General features: G+C 34.3%; 1 protein-coding gene across 42 annotated transcripts in view; it reads left to right on the top strand.

The window, feature by feature from the left end:
- Positions 1 to 17,116, top strand: part of PTPRD (protein tyrosine phosphatase receptor type D) — a 2,170,985-nt gene that overhangs the window by 1,341,847 nt on the left and 812,022 nt on the right. For all 42 annotated transcript variants that reach the window (XM_053204229.1, XM_053204230.1, XM_053204243.1 and 39 more), the window contains one exon: positions 9,361 to 9,420. The gene's annotated coding sequence lies outside the window, so the exon portion shown is untranslated. The remainder of the gene's footprint in view (positions 1 to 9,360; positions 9,421 to 17,116) is intronic.

The following is a 17,116-nucleotide window of genomic DNA, read 5'->3' on the forward strand; positions in this document are numbered from 1 at the left end:
AGGTTTGGGTTTATATATCCACTAATAAAGTATAACCTTATTACAATGCTGCAATAAATAAATTGAAGCATTGACTTCAACTTTGATATGCTTATCATATGGCATCTCTGACATAATGTTAAATGTGTTTGCCCTATTAGTATAGTATGTTTAGATAAGGAAATACAAATTGTGTTCATCATCTATTGCTCTATAACAAACTGGACAAAACATAACAGTTTGAAATAACAAATTTTTATTATCTCACAGTTTCTGTGGGTCACGAATCAAGGTGGTGTAGCTGGGCATTTAAGGATCACATGTCTCGTGACCCTGAAATGAAGGTAGTAGCCTGTATTGAGGTCATTTCAAGGCCTAAATGGAAAGAAGATGCATTTTCAATGATACGAACATGGCTTTTGGCAGGGCTCAGAAGATCCACTTTCAAACTCATTCATAGACTCTTGACAAGCCTCAGGTGCTCTCTGATACAAACCAGAGTTATTTTTCCTTGTCATATAGTCTTTCTTTTTAAAAAAAAATTAACGTTTATTTATTTTTGAGACAGAGAGAGACAGAGCATGAATGGGGGAGGGACAGAGAGAGAGGGAGACACAGAATCGGAAGCAGGCTCCAGGCTCTGAGCCATCAGCCCAGAGCCTAACGCAGGGTTCCAACTCACGGACCGCGAGATCGTGACCTGAGCTGAAGTCTGACGCCCAACCGACTGAGCCACCCATGCGCCCCAAGTCTTTCAAGAGGTCCTTGCCATATGGCCTCTGGCTTTCCCCAGACCAAAGACTTTACAAGAGAAAGAGAAGATGAGCAAAAAGGAAGCCACTGTCTTTTAAAAATCTAATTTCATAAGTAGCATGCCATCATTTCTGCAGTAGCCTTCTTGTTAGAAGTAGGTCACTATGTGTAACTCACACTCAAGGAGAGGGAATTACACAAATACATAAATGACAGGAGGTGGAGATCATTGAGATCCACTTTAGAAGCTGTATCCCACAGTCCACCCTTTGGCCTCCAATGGTTCATGTCCCTCCCACAGATAAAAAATAAAAAGGCTCACTCTCTTTCAGAGTCCCCCAAATCTCATCCCATTACAATAAGTGAGAACATGCTAGATTATATTGCAGTAACAACTCTGAAATCTTGGTAAGTTAAATAAAATAGAAAATAAAATACAGTTTTATTTCTCAGTCATACTGTATGTTTATCATAGGTTGGCTAAGGAATCTTCTTATGTTCTCCTCACTCAGAGAGTCTTCAAGATCAGTGGAGCTGGAGGGAGCAGTGAGGTGGGGTGATAATGACTCTTAAAGCCTTCTACATGGAAGTGACATGTGTTATTTGTGCTCAAATAGCAGGGGGACACTAATTTTAAGAGGTATATTTCTTCCATGTACCTGAAAAGAAGAGGAACAGAAATGTCAATGAACAGTCCAAAAAACTAACATAATGTGTAAAGTTATATATTTCACCTCTACCTAAGTACATACCAAAATGATTATGGGTCGAATTTTGATACATTTAACTCATTCTATGAATATTTACCTAGTACTATTGGATACTAGGCTTATACAAAATGCTAAGAACTAAGCAGAAAAAAGAGCAGGTCTACCTTCTGGTTTCTCAATATAGTGGGCAAAGAGAAAAATATACAGATAATTGCAAAGTAGAAATGATTGTATAATGTCATTTAAGACATAGTAGAGGCATTTATGGAAGACTTGAAGTGAACAGGGAAGACGTCTTGGAGTAGATGAACTTTGATGAATTCTGATAGATAAATAGACATAGACCACGAAAAGAAAGCCAAGAAAGAAATTTTTCAATGTTTCTTTAATAAAATGAATTTATGATGATTATCTTCCAGGTCCAAAACCCTGATTCTTCTGCATCTGCAGTTAACTACTGCCTTAGCCTGATCAAGTAACTGGGCAACTGTGCACCTAGACTTCCTCATCTGTGAAATGAGAAGGTTTAATTAGATGTTGCCCAAGACCTCTTTCAGCTGTAAAATTCTATGATTATTCCTGGCTCTAGAGGATATTTTTTTCAAAAGCACTTTCTATACTATAATTATAAAATAATTACCTTATAAAGCAGTCACTAACTAAAACCATTCAGTAAACACCTATGGGAAATTCTCATATCTGAAAATTGTGTTTCCATCCCTTCTGAGACACAATATGTTCAGAATTGATCACAAAAAGAATAATAAGATGTAGTTTTAAATAGACTGGTATGAAGTTGCTCTTCATGGAAAACTTCTACTCTTGTGACATTTTTCGTCCACATTAATCGATCACCCTAGATATTTCTAATGATTCTCATATTTAAAGAGACTTTTTGTTTTATGTGGGTTTATTTTTGTATATTTGCTTGTGAAAAGACTCTGGTTCTCCCCTACACAGACACACACACACACACACACACACACACACACACACACAATTTGTTTTGCACTGAAATTCTCTTGCCGGGTTGATTTGCACCCTTATAATTTGACAGAATACCATGCTCTTCATTTGACTCCCCAGTCCTTCATGAATCCTCCTACTTCCAGGGAAAATCCTTGTTGTGACAGTCCAGTCTTCACCTCTCACAGCACAGCTGTCTCTCTCCCACCAGTTCACTGAACCCCAGATCAGAAGTCTTCCCTTTGCAAAACTTTTTCCCTGTCTCCTTTTTTACTGGTCTAATCTACTGGTATTTCGAAGAAAATACCCCTACCAAGTATTGGTCAAGATTGATACACTAGGAACACATATATTTCAGGGGAGTATAATTGCTGCAACCACTTTGGAAAACAATTTGGCATTATCTACTGATATTGAACATATGCCTACCAGATGATCCAGCAATTCCACTCCTCATTATGTACAACATGTGTACTAAGAAATATCTACAAGGATGTTTATTGCAACATCAATTGTAATTGCTCTAAACTGGAAATGACCTAATGCCCATCAGCTATAGAAGAGATATGTAAAGCATGGTATATTTAAATGTTATTTGGCAAACTTTAACATGAATGAAACCAACAAACATAATGTTAAGTAAAGAAGTAATATGTAACATATGATTACATTGATATAATGTTCAAGGCAGCTCTAAACTATTGGGCTAGAAATCGAGGTTATGCTTGTTTGCCTTGATGAAAAGGGAGAAATGGATTGAGAGGGACCGTGGAGTTTCCGTAGAATGAGAAATGTTTTATATTTTGACCTGAGTAGTGGTCACCCTAGTGTTTACTTTTGTATGATTCACATGATTCATTTTTTATGTACTTTCTTTCTTATAAGTGCACTGTACTTAGACTTAAAAAAATTAAGAAGTATTTGGACTTACAAGAAGTTCAGCTTCTCCTTTTTTTAACATCATGTAGAAAAACACACACAGTACAAAAAAACCTCTTTAGAGATGAAAGGCACAACTTATTGTGTGGGTATGGGTGTGATGTGTGGGTGTGTGGATAGATAGATAGGTGATAGATACATAGAAAGATAATGTGTTAATAGAGAGATAGTGGAACAGAATAAAAGCCCAGAAATAAAACCATAATTATATGGTTAATTAATCTTCAACAAAGCAGGAAAGAATATGCAGTGGGAAGAAGATAGTCTCTTCAAAAATGGTGTTGGGAAAACTGAACAGCAACATGCAAAAGAATGAAACTGGACCACTGTCTTTTATCATACACTAAAATAAATTCAAAATGGATTAAGGTTCTAAAATTGAGATCTAAACCCATATAAATCCTAGAAGAGGACACAGGCAGTAATTCTCTGACATCAACCATAACAACATCTTTCTAGATATGTCTCCTGAGGCCAGGAAAACAAAAGCAATAATAAACTCTTAGGACTACATCAAAATAAAGAGCTTCTGCACAGAAAATGAAACAATCAACAAATCTAAAAGGCAGTCTACTGAATGGGAGAAGATATTTGCAAATGAGATATCTAATAAAGGATTAGTATCCTAAATATATAAAGAACTGATACAACTCAGCACCCAAAAAAACAAATAATCCAATTAAAAAATGGGCCAAACATGTGAAGAGACATTTCTCCAAGGAGGACACCCAGATGACCAACAAACACAAAAAAACATGCTCAAACTCATCATTAAGGACATGCAAATTAAAACTACAATATGAGATATTACCTCACATCAGTCAGAATGGCTAAAATCAACAAGATAAGAAACAACAGGTGTTGGTGAGAATGTGGAGAGAAAGGAACCCTCATGCACCATTAGTAGGGAAGCAAACTGGGGAAACCACAGTGGAAAACAGTATGGAGTTTCCTCAAAACACAAAAAATAGAACTACCCTATCATCTAGTATTTGCACTTCTGGGTATTTATGCAAAGAATACAAAAAAAAAAACTATTCAAAAGGTGACATGCACCCATATGTTTATTGCAGCAGTATTTGCAATAGCCAAATTATGAAGGCTGCCCAAATGTCCATAGATAGATGGATGGATAAAGAACATAAGGAAAGGGAAACAAAAATAATATAAAAACAGGGAGGGGGACAAAACATAAGAGACTCATAATTATGGAGAACAAACAGAGGGTTACTGGAAGGGGTGTGGGCTAAATGGTTAAGGGGCATTAAGGAATCTACTCCTGAAATCATTGTTGCACTATAAGCTAACTAATTTGGATTTAAATTAAAAAAAAATTTTAATTAAAAAAAAGAAATGGTGTGTATGTATATACAATAAAATGTTATTCAGCCATAAAAAAAGGAAATCTTGTCATTTGCAACAGTATGGATGGATCTAGAGAGTATAATGGTAAACAAAATAAGTCAGAAAAAGACCATATGATTTCACTCATATATGGAATTTAAGAAACAAACAAAGGAAAAAAAGACACAAACCAAAAAACAGACTCTTGTCTATAAAGAACAGATGGTTACCAGGGAGGAGGTTGGGGGTGCTGGTGAAATAGGTGAAAGAAATTAAGAGTACACTTATCACTGTGAGCACTGAGTAATGCATGAAAATGCCAAATCACTATATTGTACCTGAAACAAATATAACACTGTGTGTTGATTACACAGGAATGAAAATTTTAATAGATTAGATAGATAGATAGATGACAGATAGATAATTGATACATAGATGATGATTGCTGATAGATAGATAGATAGATAGATGATAGATTGATAGATAGATGATAGATGGTAGATAGATAGATGATAGATAAGAAAGAGAGAAAGAAAGAAAGAAAGAAAGAAAGAAAGAAAGAAAGAAAGAACAAAAGAAAAAAGAGAATTAACAAAACAAAAAAGAGAAGGAGACACCAAGGAGAGGGAGGAAGGAAGGACAAAAGAAAGAAGCAAAGTTATGTAATTTTAGAGGGTCCAACATATTTGACAAAATAAAGCTTAAAAACCTACACTCATCTCTACTGGCTTCCTACTGCATGATCTGCACATGAACTGCACTGAAAATTTTACAAATCAGTTACATTTAGTTACTTCAAATTTTATTTTTCCTGGATGTTTGCTTACCTAGTGTTGCTTATCTAGTATAAATGTGAATATGTGAAAATGTGAGAACAAGGACTAAGGAGAAACATGTGCAAACAATTCTGAATGAAAGAAAAATAAAGCCTCTTAATGAAATCTCTTTAATATGTATTTGAAACTACTTTAAAAAGGCCCTGTTGCTTGTGCTAATATAGAATCTGTTTTAAAATAACATGTATTTTGATAATTATCATTTTGGGGTGTTTTAGAATAAGGTTAGCAGCAGAAGAAACTTCATATGAAGTAAACTTTCTTTCCTAATTTAAATAGAATACTAAATAGCATCACTATAGCATATAAATTAAATTATAGTTTTTCTGTTGAAAGACCTTTTTTTAAGGTTTGAAGTACTTTAATTCAAATATTCTATTACGTATAACGGAGTCACGGGTCAGTAATGAAACTTGAAACTTTCACACTGCAACAGAAGCGATGCCATATAGCAAAGATAAAAATTCCAATGAGGAAGTCCAGAGTATTTTTTATGGGTCAGAATATAAAGCATACATGATTTGACTCCAGCTAACTCTATTTAAAAAAGAAAATAAAAGATGATATCCTCCTGACGTAAATGAAGAGATCCACACAAAATGAAAGTCTATTTATGAGAGGTTTGTTATTTCTGTGGGGGAAAAACTGGGTTTATGACCAAAGTAAATGGAAACCTTCAAATCTTCTTAGAACCATTTTCTATGCACATCTGTAAATAATAAAGCTGTATCAGACCAGATTATACCTCACCATATATGGTTCTGCTCTCAAAAGTTATTGACTTTAGCATTTACGGTTTCCTCAGCCACAACAATTAGTTGGAGCTTTAGCAGAAAGCGTAGACATGGGAGAAGTTGTACAACAGTTTTCTTCTTGTTTGTTTCACTCTCTCTCACACATCAAGCCTGTTTGATGAGCTGGCTTGCATTTACTTATCTAAATCACTTGCTGAAAATCCATGTTGTTCTGCTTGTAAGAATTCATGATCCATATTTTCCATCCATTTTTCAGAAACAAAATGGCGACTTCTTAGTAATTCACACTTTGAGCACAGTAGGAAGTTCAGTTGACTTAAACATTAAGCCGAACTGATAAAGATCTATAACTATATCTATGTCTATGTCTATGTCTATGTCTATGTCTGTATCTATATCTATCAATGTCTATATCAATATAGAGATACATATAATTCTGTCTGGTGTTAAATCTTTCTGTTGTCTCTTCTACGTAATCAACAGGCTGGCATTTGTGCTCAGAAAGAAAGGTAGTTTTGTGATGTCCTAAGAAGCAGAAGTGTTGTCCTAATGTTTATGGAAACTTTAAGAAATGACTTCCCTTGGCAAATCCAATGTGTGTTTGCCAGACACTGAAGAGCCAAGTGCTTTGTGAAGGGAAATTATATATTAACGTTGATGCGAATGAACTACATACAAATTTGTTAAAGTTACTGTAAAATCTAGCCTAAAGGTGCCATTCAAATTAATCTAAATAAGTTGTGGAACAGAGCTTGAGGATTTTTCCCTCAGGTTAAAAGGCAGTTATACGTCTTGCAGAAAAAAGCTTTCTCTCAATTCTTCAGAAAGGAAGCAAGAAAGAATCATTTCCTCTCTATTTTCCTTAACTTAAGTAGGGCTGAAAGTAAAGATGTGCCTGAAAGTTAGGTTCTGCTAAACAGGACTAAATTTAACCAGCAAGTGGATGATAGTATAGAGACAGATGGGTGAGATTTATGAGGAGACCTTTTAGAAGTGGCCTCAAACAGGTGGTTACCTAAAAGGAGTCAGTGTGTGTAGTGTTTCTGGCTGCAGGAGTAAGGGGGGTGAAGAAGAGATGTGTCGGCAATAAATACACGGAGGCATGCTGACTGAGACTTGATAATGCTTGTCAGATGTCTCTATTTTTGTCTAAACTACAAAAGCTATTTCATTGTACTTTGAGAAGAGCAGAAGGTCTTCAGTTCTGTGATTGGTTATTGTTTTCAAAAGGAAAGAAAATTACCTTTCATTTTCTCTCCACTGGTATTAAATCCCCAGTAGAGATTCGAAGGATGTTCCAAGTCACTGCAACTATCTCAAGGAGCTTTTGAGTCCGTTACTTCTGACTAAGGTTTTGTAATGCTCTCACCCTTGTAGCAAAAACTGCAAATAGAAGCTTAAGAAAGCAGTTTTGCAAAAGCGTTTCGATGTTTCCACTTGCTTTGATCTCCTAAGCAAAATCAAATTTTACCTTTAAGGTATTTACCAAAAGGTATTTTGAAGCCTGTGCTAAATGAAGCCTTGCATTTCCCACCAAAGGAATAACTGTATTTAGAGTGTTTCTTATGAAATTTTCATGGTACATTTTATTGTAAGATTCAAGTTATTAAAAAATATAGAGATGGTAATTATGTGGTGTATACTGTGTCAAGGACTCAGCTAAAACCTGAAACATGACAAAACCAGTTGCTGTGGGGGTACTAGAGTTTACAACCTAATGGGAGAGATGAAACAAATTGAACAGTCACAATTTGGTAGGCTAAGTGCTATAACAAACACCCAACAATTTATTGGCATAAAGAACTGAAATTTAATTCTCATTTACATAAAACTCCAATGCCAGTAGATGATCGTAGTCAGGGTGGGATGAGGGATGATCATCTTTGTAACTGTCTAGTGTCAATAGACTTTATTAGCAGGAATGAAGGGTGATTCTGAGATCTGTGGCTGAAGGACCAATCTCTTTCTGTCTTATGGATCATTCCTCCTGTAAGTCAACAGGAATTCTACCTGTGAATAGGAAACCTTGAATGAAGAATCATGTATGAGATGGTTTTAAGACCAGGCCTGATAGTGCCTTGATTTATATATAGCTGTATTCCATTGTGATGATTTCAGTCACATGGTATTATCTATCTGCAAAATTTAATGTGGCTCTGTAACAGGAGGGAAAAAAAAATGGTTTGGTGAATGAACACCTAGCTAGTTTCTGTGACACAAGGTAATGTACTAATGAAGTACACAGAACTGTTGGAGCATCTAGGAAATATATCTAAGCAAAGCTTGGAGGGGGCAGGATGTCAAGAAAGGGTTTCTACATGGGATAATAACTTCCTTGGAACTGAAGGGGGAATATGAGTTGAACACACAAAAGAGTTGAGAAGCCAGTGGTCTAGACAGAAGGAAGCAATTATGCAAAACAAACAAGAATCATTAGGATAGTATTTAAAACTTATAAAATGACCCTATTGAGAAATTAAGATAAATTGACTTTTTAATTTGTTTTAGGGATCTGGATTTTAAAAAATTAATAATTGAGATTCTTTGACATAGATGTAATGCTTATAAGTTTTAGAATCCTTCATGCTAGATTGTCCTAGGGTGTGTATGACAGACAAGGATTTGCTGTAGCTTGGCTGCCAGTGTTCAACAATCTAGGTGGCATCCAACCCATAAACACCTAAGGATGGACATTTTGAAATGATCTATGTAATTTCAAGAAGCAACAAACTAAGAAACTCAGTAAACTTGATGAACTAGTTACTGCAAAAAGGTGGTCCTGCCACTTTATGTTAGACATGCTAGTCTCAATTCAAAATATTAAGGAAGAGTCACTATTTCCTGCTTTACAGCATGTGGACAAAAAAAGTTTCATGTTAATTTTTGACATTTCATTATTTCAATTAAATACTTTATCACATAAAATTGATACCAGCTTCTCATTTACCCTCTTGCTTTTTCTCCTCTCTGTCTGAAACTACCTTAAAAACACAATGGTAGAAATACAATATCTGAGAGACAATTTAGAGTTTGAAATATTGTTTTTAAGATATTTTTGTTTCATGTCTTGTTAATTAGGTTTTGAATCTCTTGAGGCCAGGGACTGTGTCTGAAAATACCTATAGTGGCTGACACAAGGTAAGTCTGCAACACATCTTGACCTTTCTTTCCCTTCTTTGGATTCTGATACCTGATATAGTGCCTACTATATAGTTAGCACTTAGCAAATACTGATTAAAATGAATGCATGGAAGGAATACTCGAACATTGTGTTCTATTTACCTCATATTCCTCTTATAAAATGTGATAATACTAAATCATTCTTTACTATGGATAACCAGTTTTTCTTTTATCAATTAGACTCAAAACAATGGGACAACAAAGAAATAATCTGTCAATGGATTTATTTTTCAGTTCTGAATCATGGATGATGTTAGTCATGAATGTGTGGGAAACCTAACAATGGGTTAAAGTTTTGAACTGGAGCAGCAGATGCCTATAGATTTAAATGTTGATTGAATTTAGCTGCTGCTGCTATGAAATTATTAGCCCTCGGCGGTGGTCTCGCCTACATACTTTATTTTGGTTCTTCTGAAAGCTACAAAGCTATTTATTGTTAATGAGGGAATAAAGTAAGAAAACAGATTAGCAAATAGATTAGCAAAATTTTAAATGTCTAATCTCTGTTAAACAATAACAGGTTATAATATGATGCATTTAGTATCTCAGTATTTTGCAAGAAAATTTTTGCTATTAACATAACTTTGTTACCTTACATATCCTGTCTCTAATATAAACATTTCATCTATTATAACAGTACTTTTTTTGATAAAATTCTTTACCAACTACATTTTTCTTGCCCATTGCAGCTTAATATTTTGCTTCTAATCTTAAAATGATAATTCTCTGAAATAAATCATTCCTATGCTGTCTTTAAAATATTTGATCTTTTGGCTTACCATTTAAAAGTATTATCCTGTATATGGGGCACCTGGGTGGCGCAGTCGGTTGAGCGTCCGACTTCAGCCAGGTCACGATCTCGAGATCCGGGAGTTCGAGCCCCGCGTCAGGCTCTGGGCTGATGGCTCAGAGCCTGGAGCCTGTTTCCGATTCTGTGTCTCCCTCTCTCTCTGCCCCTCCCCCGTTCATGCTCTGTCTCTCTCTGTCCCCAAAATAAATAAACGTTGAAAAAAAAATTAAAAATAAATAAATAAAAGTATTATCCTGTATAAACCTGCGATGAATTAGACAATAACCTAAAATGATTTTTAATTGATATTTTGAAATACAAATTTTGTAAATAAAGTTTACAAAGCTTAAAAGTTCCTTAGCATGCTTAAATACTCTTAACTACTAAAATTTTTAAATTTCCAGCTCCAAGGAAAGAATACCACCTCCCAAATTCTATGTTAACTTTATTTTTGAATCGATGTTTCTTACTATTCTAAGAAAAAAGGATATATGAATTTATAGAAAATGTACACAACAGTCCTTCAGAAACCAAGATATGATTGAAGTCAAATTAGATGGCCATTAAACAAACAAGAGAGATGGAGGCATGCCTGGGGGGGCTCAGTCTGTTAAGTGTCCGACTTTAGCTCTAGTCATGATCTCATGGTTCCTGAGTTCGAGACCCACATCAGGCTCTGCTCTTGCAGTGCCAAGTCTGCTTGGGATTCCCTGTCTGTCCTTCTTTCCCTCCCTCTCTGTCCCTCTCCTGCTTGTGTGCTCTTTCTCTCTCAAGGAGAGAGAGAGAGAGAGAGAGAGAGAGAGAGAGAGAGAGAGAGAGAGAGATACAGGGGTTGCAATAAATTTATTACAGGCTCTCAGCCTGTTTCCCTTTTAGTTCCTCATTGTTTCTACTTTATATTTTAACATTCAGCTCACCTTCACCATACAGCTTCCTTGAAAACCCCGTCAAAATGATGCTGTCTTCTGAACTCCTGTGTTTTTGCTCATGACATGACTCTCATGATATTAATCATTCTGCTTTATGGTTCAGCAATTTGTATAGAATCACTTTCTATTTTCTGAGCACATTATATTCCAGAGTAAGTTTAAAAACCAGTTGTTTGGGAATCCAAAGTACTTATTCCCATAGAACTGACAATAGAAATGATGTTCCTATTTTCTTTTAAGTTCTATCTCTGATATAGTGTCAATAGAAATATTTCAAACATATTTCTATTTATGATATTGCTTCTTCAGAACAAATCAATTCTATTATAAGTGGCAAATTGCATGGGTTCTAAACATGGACTTGCCTAGATTTGCTGCTATTTGCTGGTTGTTTGATTTTAGGCAAATTATTCAATTGTGTGTTTGAGATTTCTCATCTGTAAAATGGAGATAATAATTGTACCACTTCCTAGACTATTGTGAATATTTAATAAGTTTTATATGAAAAGTCCTTCTAAACAGCGCCTGACATATATAGCAGGGGATATGTAGGGTAGCCTGTAAATATTACAACTATTCTTTTCATTGAAACTTGGAGTATCAGGAACTTATCTGTCCATATACAGGCATGTTTAAAAGGTGAAATATGAAATGTATTTTAGAATTTCACCTTCTGCAGACAGGAAAGATGAATAAGAGAACACAGTCTCCCATGCCTGTATTTTCAGGTTGAGTAGGAATGGGAACAAAATAGTGTAACTATCTCCTTCTCATCACAGAAATGAATTGAAAGTAAAAATAACAGTGATTGTTGTTGATACTACTTACTGAGCTCATAAGATGTGCCAAGCATATAGTGAAGGGCTTTACCTGGTATCCTCATATCTTCCGGTTACAGGTAAAGAAACTGGGGTCAAGGAACAAAGATCTCTAATAAGAGTTAGAACAAGAATCCAAACCCCAGCCTCTCTGATTTTAAAGTTTACAATATTTCCACTCCACCAAAGACAGTGGTATGAGGCAGGGACAAAAGTATTTTTCAGATTAATATTTACTCATTTTAATGTCTCTTAAGAAGCTATTCTGCCAGTTAACAAACCTATCTAGTTCTTTCTAACCCTGCATTCTTCAGACTGTCTACAAAAATATAAGACATTCTGTCAAACAATTGGGTCAGGCCCAGAACACTTTATTTATGGCATTACATTTGATCAATATTTCCCAAACTGTCTTCTCCATTTTTCTGAGATCACCAGCTCACTAGTAGTGCTTTAGGGCATTACATTAGAAATTCTTCTTTCCCTCTGTAGTCCATAGTCCATGAATGTTATATCATCAGTCTTGAAAGCAGGCAAGTAACTCTAACATATAAAATACTGAACTTTTTAATTTTGCCAAACAAAAAACAGATTTCTTACTTAATGTATCCTTTATCCTTTAAATGTATTTAACCTTTATTTTTGATATGCATAATAATCTCATATCTCGTACATACCTCATTTACTCTTCATAGTAAACCTCTAAAGACTATACTTGAATTATTTCCATGTTAGGATAGGGACCTGAGAACTAGAAAAACTAGATATCTTGCCCAAAGTGACACAAGTAGTAGTAGTATCAGAATTTGAACCCAGGTGGAACTTCAGAGACAACAGTCGCCACTATGTTTTGAGACTGCTTTGAATTGAGACACCCGAAATAAATAGCAAAAGCATGAGCCTTACACTCTCTTGGCAGTTTCTCTAAGTGTCTAGTTGGGAGATTTTTGAAAGAAAGGTCTACACCTTGTTACTCATCTTCCTATTCCTTACAATGTTTAAAAGAGTGCCCTGACACCATGGACACTTTATAAATGACTGCTTGAGGATATTATGGGATATCAAAGATACTGTTCATGATGAATATAATTTTCTCAAATTAAAGTCTCAAAATATTTTACCTTGTGTTCATTGACAAAATTTGGACAAATTGGTTAAACGAGCTTTCTTTTTCATGTATTGTCACTGTCACTTCTCATAATTGGATCAAGCTAATGCTAGCTAGAACTGTTAAACTGTCTGAATTTGGAAATCCACAAATATGTAGGGTGAACATAATATTATTGTGGGTTCTACAGCCAAGTGCTCAGCTTATTTTGGCAAGCGTAATTTAGTTTTTTGTGAATGATAACATTTGATTATATGCTGTGCAGTATCATGTTTTAGTATAAGGACAAATGCCAATGCCTATAAATATCTTCACATAATTAAAGTAACCTTCTGGAACTTTAGTTAACTCTTAGAGTTTCATCAATTAAGAAAGTCAGAAATACTAAGGCTTCTTTGGGTGATTTTGGAATTGTTCACAAAGTTCTGACTAGCACTATTTTGGAGAAATAAGGCAGATCTGCAAAGTAAGTCATCCCATTAAATGAGTCAGGCTTTAGTTATTTTTAGTAAAGGAGTAATCTGTGTTACATATAGCCTGGACATATTCAGATCTGTATTAGAGATTTTTGATTACAGTATAAATTTGCCAATCCCAGGTAAAGAACAAGTTAATTTAATTAAGCAAAGTTAATTGTGTATGCAGACTGTATGGCCAGAAGAAGAATGCTCAGCAGGAAGTTCTTTGAGCATTTCTGCTTGAGAGAGTTACATTTTTGCATTCAGGGGTATAACCAAAACTTTAATATTATGTATTTCACTTGAAAAAAATACTTACAATTATTTACCAAGTCAGTATAGGAACAGTGCAGGGTATGTGGGGTGTTGCTAAGTTCTTTCCAGCTCTAGAAGTCTGTAATTGCAATGATTCTTTACCATGAGTCAACTTAGAGTTTGATTTAGTATGTCTATATTTGTATGGCCATTGAATGTTATAACTAATGGAGACCTTAAAGACTCCAAGCCATGTTTGTACATGACAAATTTACACCCAGAGAGATCAATGACCTGTCCAAGACCAAAAAGATGTTTGGTAGTATGTCTGTGGATCAGATTTTTTTTTTTTTACTCTGCGTTTAAGCCCATATTATCATTCAGTGGAAACAAGAAATTCAAGACATAAAGACTAAGGAAGGTCACATATTCAATATCATACTCTATAGGAAACTTCCCCGTAACACACAATCAGCCAGTCTGTGATTTGAACTATAGTATTAACCTCACTTTCATTATTGGGCAGCTCTAATTCCAAGATAGTTCTTCCTTAAATTGACACAAAATCGACCTGCTTTTATGTCTATCCACTGTCTTCTATTTTCTATGGGAAATATCCATAGCTCCTTCAACCATTCCTTTTATGACATGAGTTTCAGATGTTCATGGTCCGATGCCTCCTCTCCACACATCAATAATATGTTTCATGTTTCAAGTAGATATCTAGAATTAAACACAATGTGACAAAAGGTATCTACAGACTACCTTCAGCATGAGGAAAGGCTACTATCTCTTGATCTTACCGCTGTACTTGTAGATTTTTTAATTAACCTCACCTTTTGTATATTTCAATTTCCCTTGTAAAACAATTAAAGCCTAAAGGATTTTTTTTTCACATGGACGACTATAAATCTTATGTTGATTTTTACATTAGTTTGTTATTTTTATCATTTTAGGTCAATATTGACAGGGTTAAACATAACAATTCACTGTTAACATCACCATAATCAAAAAGACTACCTATCAGTCTGGATTGAGTTTCTCAAGAAAGTCATGATGATTAAAAAATAAATAAAGAAAAAAGAATTTAAGTCTAATTTCAGTTCATAATGACACAAAAATAAAACAGTATAAAATGAATTAGAAGATAGTTATATTATGTAATTATGTCTTTCTCTCTAAGAATACTATATATGACCTAGTCTTGGCCATAATCATCAATTTGCTTCTAAAAAGAGAAGTTAAAAAACAATTAGGTTTCCTTAATTTTTCTCTGAACTTTAAACTGCTTTTAAAAAAATAAAGTTTTTCTCAATTCAACAAGAGAGGAAGAAAGAAAGAAAGAAAGAGAAAATCTTGGCTTACAAAAAAACCTTTTTAATTAGAATTAGAGTGGACATATATATAGACAGATATAGATATAGATGATGTAGATATATATATATAGAGAGAGAGAGATAGATGTATAGAGATAGATAGATGATAGTTACATAGATAGATAGGTAGATAGATAGATAGATAGATAGAATAGATAGAATAGATATAGGTATATATCTCCTGTATGTATATATATCCAAACTAAGGATACATTTGACAACCTAATTATCTAGAATAAAATTCCATTATCATGTATATTTTTAAATCTGTCTGGCCTTAGTTAAGTGATCCAAGTTGGAAATCACTGGCTACATCCAAATTAACTGAGAACTGAATGGTTGTTAGTGGGGGAATAGAGCTATAAATAGAGGTTGGCCTTTTTTTGAAATGTATTTTGCTTGTTTGTTTTGAAATTTTATTTAAATTCCAGTTAGTTAACATGCAATGTAATATTAGTTGCAGGAGTACAATTTATGATTCATCACTTACATATAACACCCAGACATCACAATAAGTGCCCTCCTTAATACCCATTTGCTAATTTAAATAGAGGCTGACTTCTTAACTCCTCCTCAGAGTGACCTTAATGGTCAAATCATCCAAGATTATGTTCATACAAAGGTAGACTCCACTGTTGAAAAATAAATGACTTAATAAATAAACTTAAAAATGTCAATCAAATTCAGTTATAGGTGGAATGCAGAGCCAAAACTACTGGACTAGTATTTTAAGAAACTTCTTAGGTGTCAAATCCTTAAGTGTCCATATTTATCTGCCTCATTCTCTTCCACTATTTCCCAGTTACAGGTTATGGAAAGATGGGGGATGAAATATGAAAGTAGCTATCTGAGATTATCTGAAGCATTAAATGTTGGCACTTGATAGCTGGATCTGCTGTCCAAAGGGAAGGGCTTGGAGACTCAGCTATAATAAATCACCCAGAAACTGAGTTCAAGAATGATATCTAAAAGGTTATGCTTTTGTTATTTTGTTTTGTTTTGTTTGTTTTGAGATCTTCAGAATTTGGGAACTAAACTATATACCCACTGCATTTGTCTCTGCATTTGTAAGTAATGTGAGTTTTTGCTAATATATGAACAATTTCTTATATATTCAGTGGGATAAAGTTAAGAGTGCTTAGGATGGGCTGGCTGTGTTAAACATGGAGAGAGTTGCCTAGATCAGGGAAAATACATAGGAGGGGAAGTTACAAAACAGGGTCACACAGGGAGGACAGTGCTCCTCAAGAAAGGCAGTAACTTTCTGGGTCCTATACTTGTAGGAATTTTTAAGATTATTTTTGTACATTTAATAAACATGCCTTGTATGATCTTATGTATTACATTAGCAAAGATTTTAGGGATTAATTACTCTTGTGGTGATGGTGCAGAACTAGATAATTTTTTTGAATTTCATGTTCTGTATAAATCTTAAGCACATGAAATAGTTCCAAACTTTAAAAAAAAAGAGAGAGAGAGAGAGACTTCTGAATCTGATCCCAGATTTTCTTATTCAGAATCACATTTTTGTATCATGTTTAAAATATCAGAAATCATCTGAAGTTATTGAATGGAATTATGAAATCTTCTATAAAATATATTTTGTTGAAAACAGTTGTCTATAATTTGCTTAAGATCCTCATATTACTGCAATTTAAAACCACACTTATGCCAAGAGAGGATTGTGTATATATAATATTTTCTCCTCAATCACAAGGTTGATGCTAGTGAAAATCCTTGAGGCAGATAAATTTACACATTAGGAATATATAACTTATAAGGTTATATTTGCACCAATGAAAGTCTATATAAATAATCTTACCTTGATGAAAAGTAGATAAACATAATAAATAAATACATTTATTAGGATAATAAATAATGATGCATAATTATTATAATTTGTATATCTTACATGAGTAA

Source organism: Acinonyx jubatus, chromosome D4, assembly GCF_027475565.1.
Source record: "Acinonyx jubatus isolate Ajub_Pintada_27869175 chromosome D4, VMU_Ajub_asm_v1.0, whole genome shotgun sequence".
Taxonomy (NCBI): Eukaryota; Metazoa; Chordata; class Mammalia; order Carnivora; family Felidae; genus Acinonyx; species Acinonyx jubatus.